Source organism: Lethenteron reissneri, chromosome 10 (assembly GCF_015708825.2).
Source record: "Lethenteron reissneri isolate LAM-NWPU_2019-01 chromosome 10, ASM1570882v1, whole genome shotgun sequence".
Classification (NCBI taxonomy): domain Eukaryota; kingdom Metazoa; phylum Chordata; class Hyperoartia; order Petromyzontiformes; family Petromyzontidae; genus Lethenteron; species Lethenteron reissneri.
Window position 1 is genome coordinate 13,172,450 of NC_083788.1, and position 6,000 is coordinate 13,178,449.

Genomic DNA, 6,000 nt, shown 5'->3' on the forward strand with positions numbered 1-6,000 from the left:
AGCCACGCGTCACGCGCGCGCGTGACTCCCTCGATCGCAGTGTCTCTGCTTGACGCTTGACCTTGCCTCGAGCCTCGCCTCAATGCGGAGTCTATCAGAGCTGCGACTGTAGGTGTCAGAAATAGACGGGGCCACCTCTGGAGGATGCTTGCATGCCAGTTTAGAGTTTCCTCGCGAAAAAAGCAGGTTACGTTTCAAAGATGCAGCTGGCCATCCAAGCCGCGTGGCCTCCAGAGGTTTTTTTGCTCAGCGAGTTTAAATAGACGGTGAGCACGCAGCCGCACCAAATGCGTTCTACGATTAAGTACAGGTATTAGTTAATTTCGCTGCGTTTTGTTTGATTTTTTTTCTAACTACGTGGCTTTACCGAAAGAACCAAAGAGTATGGATTCCTGCAGCCACGAACGCTTCAAATCAAGATTGTTCAGTGGCTTTGATGTATGGTTTAGGGTTGAGTTAACGCGGTTAATGGAATGTTTTGAGGTGGAGAAGCCGTGCCACGGCTAGGACCCATCGGAACGCGCCGAGGAAGGAGGGAAAAGCATCCAAAACGAGATGCGTTCACGAGCAGCAGATGAGTAGCAGCAGTACTGCAACGCAAGAGATGGTGACGGGATGGAGAAGCCTTCATCCAGCAGCGAATAGACCATGACTACTGATGATGATGGTGCATTACAAATGGCACCAACTTGAATCTCCAACACCAACCTGAAAAGAAAAAAAACTCGAACCCTCACTCGAATCTTCACCTTGACGCCCTCCCTCCTCCTCCTCCTCCTCCTCCTCCCACCCCTCCGTAGTCGGTATCACACCTCCATTCACTCACTCTAACGGTGCCGCATCACACGCACTGCTCGAGAGCGTCCCGACAAGGTGTTGAGTCACGAGGGGCGGGGGGAAGGTGGGGAAAGGTAGCGGCGACATCCCCAATTAAGGACGGGCTTCTCGCTCCGCGTCTGCGCGCAGCCGGGATTGAAGAGGGCACGCGCGCCAGAGCGCCGCAAAAAATAATCAGCTGACGCCAGCGAGGACGACCCCGAGTTCCGTGGGCGTCTGCCGCACGCGCGGGCAGCTCTGCTCCGTCGGCCGCAACGAGCTATTCCAGTGCGAAATCAATCGGTCCCAACTTGACCGTCCGAGGAGGAGGATGAACAGCAGCAGAGAGATGCCCACACATGCACGCATTTGGAAAAAAATAATAAAACTAAACATGTCTACTGAGAGTTCTGCAATGCGCTAAGAAAAGACACGCCGATGCGATTGGGCACTGCGAGTCTGCGCAGCCCCTCAATTCTATTTTTGCTGCGTTCATCAGCGAGAGGACTAATGATGCGCTTTTGCTACGGGGTCTCCACACGCTACGCATCTAATCGTTTTCATCGTGGCTTCGTCTGGGATTGGAGACCACAGCGGCCATATATCGGGGCGCCGATCGATGATTCTCGTGATCTCAACTCGGTCATCCGCGGAGCACGATTATATCCGGGATGCGGATCGACCGTGCTTGTGAAAAACAAATGAATGTATTTGTCAGGTTCATCATCGTCAGCTGCTCCCCACTCATAAAGGGGTCAGTGCATCAGTGTCCACGTGACCCGCAAACTTGCCGGCAAGTAAAGAGAATTACTTTGAGAAGGAATAAAGACGGACGTGGCATTCGACCTCTGCAATTCCACAACCAAATAACCATGTTGGTTGTTTTTTTATAGCCTCAGCTCAATGTGATTGGCTCTGTGTTTTTGTTTTGTCTGCCCCCCGCACACGCATTACCACGGACAGTAGAGAGTTGAGTGTAACGTTTAAAACGTGCGGAATAAAGTACTTGATGCATGACCGAACGTGAGATCACATGCATTGTCTCCAATGATTGACGTTCAAGGAGGGAGAAAAACCCGTGAAATATGCTCATGTATTTGCACCAAAACAACAACTTGGCTTTGGCAAAACTGAAAGTTTTGATTTCGATAAGGTCACGGTGAGTGCATTAAAGGACTGAGCGTAAGATATCGTGTTATTACCGACGAAAATTGTGTAAGCTCCATTGAAGGCTCATTGACTACTGCAGTAGCGGGTTGAACTTCACGCCTTATATCAGAGGGCATGCAGGCTAATTCTGACCACCGTAAAGCCAAGCCTATATTTTTGCCTTTCTGACCGTAGCAAGACATTTACCCGAACTCTCAATATTCGTGTTTGCACGACGAATTCTCTATATGGGCGCCACGGTGGCGATATGTTAACTATCTCGCCAAGTGTACAGGATGTCGCGGGCTCTCTCCTGAACCTGACGCCCGTAAATTTGGAGTTTGCACGTTCTCCCCGTGGATTTTTCTCCGGGTCATCCCTGTTTTCCCCCCCTCCACATTTAGAATGAACGTGCGTTTCGAGTGTTTGGCTGCCGCACGTTTCCACACGACAAGCCCACTTCGTTGAGCTATCAATGGCGATGGCCAGGTCGCTTCTGAAAAAGAGCTGCGTAGCGCAGCGACGCCTTTACCTGGTCGTGAAACAACACGTGTCTGCGGATGCCGCACGGAGTGCGCCGCATCGCGAAGTCAGCGTGCAAATGCGCGAAAGGCGTCTCCGGTTTTCCGTGACCTTGCGGCACGCGCCGCGTAAAGCTTTCCGCGAAGCGCCCTTCCCGCGGGGGCCCCCCCCCCCCCACCACTCCCCCACCACCCCCGAGATACCGCCAGACTTGGGAGGTGATGACGAGAGGCTTCTGCGATGACTGTTTCCTGCCGTCCGTCTTCCGCCGTCCGTCCGTTTATTGACGTGGCCACAATCGTTGCTGTAGATATTTTAAACTATCGTTTTTTATATTTTTTTGGGGGGGAGGGGGGTTGGATAAATACCGGTAGCTGGGTTTTTCTCCGGCTTTTTGTTAATGGGCTTTAGCACCACACCCCACAGAAGGCGACGAGGACTTGTTTAGCACGAGACAGAGTTCAATTTTAAACGAAAGAAAGATGTTAAACATTTCACGGACAGACAAGACGAGTGGCGTAAATGTATTTCGGATAGCACTGGGATACAGAAAGAAGACGCATCAGAATATTTAGATGTAGGCAAAGTTATATTTCTTGGACATGTAGTTATAAAACAAAAGACTGAATATAAATGTGTTTTGATTGAGAAAAGTCTAGGTGCAGTAGCATAGGAAGCCGTCGAAGATAGCGAATTACATTGACCAAAAGTAATGTGAACAATTGGATGCAACTGGAAGGAGTTCCTGAGTAAATATCACGGCCGGAGCTAAAGGGAAGGACATCGATAATCGCCGATGTCTTTGTGAAAGGACGCGGCTCGCACCGATAGCGAGAGAGAAGTTCCGTACGTACGTATGTTGAACTTCTTTCGCACCGTACGTAGCCAAACCGTGCTAATCGGAGGTGCGGGCCACAGGACGACAAACTTAACACAACACAAATCAGTTCTAAAGAAGTGCGTTTGTCAGCCTAGATAATTTCAAAGTCCATAGCCCCAGCGGCTTCCTAATATCGTAAGGAAGAGCGTTCCAGACGGCCGCAAAAGCGCATCCGAAAGCGCCGCGCGATGCAGTCCGTGTGCCGCCACTGCCCAGCGTGCTGCCGCTGCGGTGTAGGGGGGTCCGGAGTGGCGGGGCGAGCTCGCACTCGAGCACGGCGCCCCGGGCGCTGTGCCGGCACCTGTTGGCACGGGAAGACGTACGCGTGGAGACAGCTGACAGTCCCGGGTCCACGTGGGACCGAGTTTCTTGGCCACGGCCAAGCTTCGATAATTCCTGCCACGGGTCGCGCCGGCGCTCTCTGTGCCACAGCGACGTGCCCCCCACCCCCACCCCTCCCCTCCCCACCACCAGCACTCCGGGGGGCTCCCAAGGGCCCCCCCTAAACCTCGGTTCGACAGCCGCCCCGCGCCTTCTTTGGTGCTCGATTGTAAGGAGCAAAGCTAGGAGGAGGTGACGGGGGTGGGGAGAGGGGGCAGTGAGTGGACTCGTCTTGCGCACTCTCGCCTCTTGCATGTATTCATTCAGAGACTGAGTGATCGGTCGTGCTTGTGATTATGGGGGTGTTTTAATAAGTAAAGAGACCGCTGCTATGTTACAGGGGGCCATTTGTAGGCAACGACAAACGGACTATTTATTTACTTACAGTCGCCATCCTCTGACAACAACTCAACAAACTTCCGCCAGCTCGACGCGGGAAGAGTCGTTTCTTATCGGCCAGGCGAGAAGTTCGCCCTGGGAAGGTCGCGAGATTCAAATCCTGCTTGGGGTTTCACTCAGCCCATCATCCCTCCGGGGTCGATAAAATAGCTACCAATGTATAATGCGCATTCCATCCTAGGATGCCAATGCGCAATGCATGGAAAGCAGAAAACTAAAACGGAACCAGGGCAACCGACCTCACGAAAGAGGGAAGGCCACTTCAAAGATATGGATTTACAAAACAAACTTGAATCTATCTACCGACTCTGATTTCCTGATTTCAAGTGGGAAGGAAGGCCTTCCGCAGCTTGGGTGCCAAGCTCACAAAAGCCCGATCACCAAAAGAGCGCAACCTAGACCTGGGATCGTGGAGTTTCCACCACTGACTCAAGGTCGTGAATAGGAGTCGATCACGGCCTCGATGCTCGTTCACTGGAGCAAGAACTCAAACCCACTCTTCAATGTCTCACTCAAACCCACTCTTCAATGTCTCACTCAAACCCACTCTTCAATGTCTCACTCAAACCCACTCTTCAATGTCTCACTCAAACCCACTCTTCAATGTTTCACTCAAACCCACTCTTCAATGTTTCACTCAAACCCACTCTTCAATGTTTCACTCAAACCCACTCTTCAATGTCTCACTCAAACCCACTCTTCAATGTCTCACTCAAACCCACTCTTCAATGTCTCACTCAAACCCACTCTTCAATGTCTCACTCAAACCCACTCTTCAATGTCTCACTCAAACCCACTCTTCAATGTCTCACTCAAACCCACTCTTCAATGTTTCACTCAAACCCACTCTTCAATGTTTCACTCAAACCCACTCTTCAATGTCTCACTCAAACCCACTCTTCAATGTCTCACTCAAACCCACTCTTCAATGTCTCACTCAAACCCACTCTTCAATGTCTCACTCAAACCCACTCTTCAATGTCTCACTCAAACCCACTCTTCAATGTTTCACTCAAACCCACTCTTCAATGTTTCACTCAAACCCACTCTTCAATGTCTCACTCAAACCCACTCTTCAATGTCTCACTCAAACCCACTCTTCAATGTCTCACTCAAACCCACTCTTCAATGTCTCACTCAAACCCACTCTTCAATGTTTCACTCAAACCCACTCTTCAATGTTTCACTCAAACCCACTCTTCAATGTTTCACTCAAACCCACTCTTCAATGTCTCACTCAAACCCACTCTTCAATGTCTCACTCAAACCCACTCTTCAATGTCTCACTCAAACCCACTCTTCAATGTCTCACTCAAACCCACTCTTCAATGTCTCACTCAAACCCACTCTTCAATGTTTCACTCAAACCCACTCTTCAATGTTTCACTCAAACCCACTCTTCAATGTCTCACTCAAACCCACTCTTCAATGTCTCACTCAAACCCACTCTTCAATGTCTCACTCAAACCCACTCTTCAATGTCTCACTCAAACCCACTCTTCAATGTTCACTCAAACCCACTCTTCAATGTTTCACTCAAACCCACTCTTCAATGTTTCACTCAAACCCACTCTTCAATGTCTCACTCAAACCCACTCTTCAATGTTTCACTCAAACCCACTCTTCAATGTTTCACTCAAACTCACTCTTCAATGTTTCACTCAAACCCACTCTTCAATGTTTCACTCAAACCCACTCTTCAATGTCTCACTCAAACCCACTCTTCAATGTCTCACTCAAACCCACTCTTCAATGTCTCACTCAAACCCACTCTTCAATGTTTCACTCAAACCCACTCTTCAATGTCTCACTCAAACCCACTCTTCAATGTCTCACTCAAACCCACTCTTCAA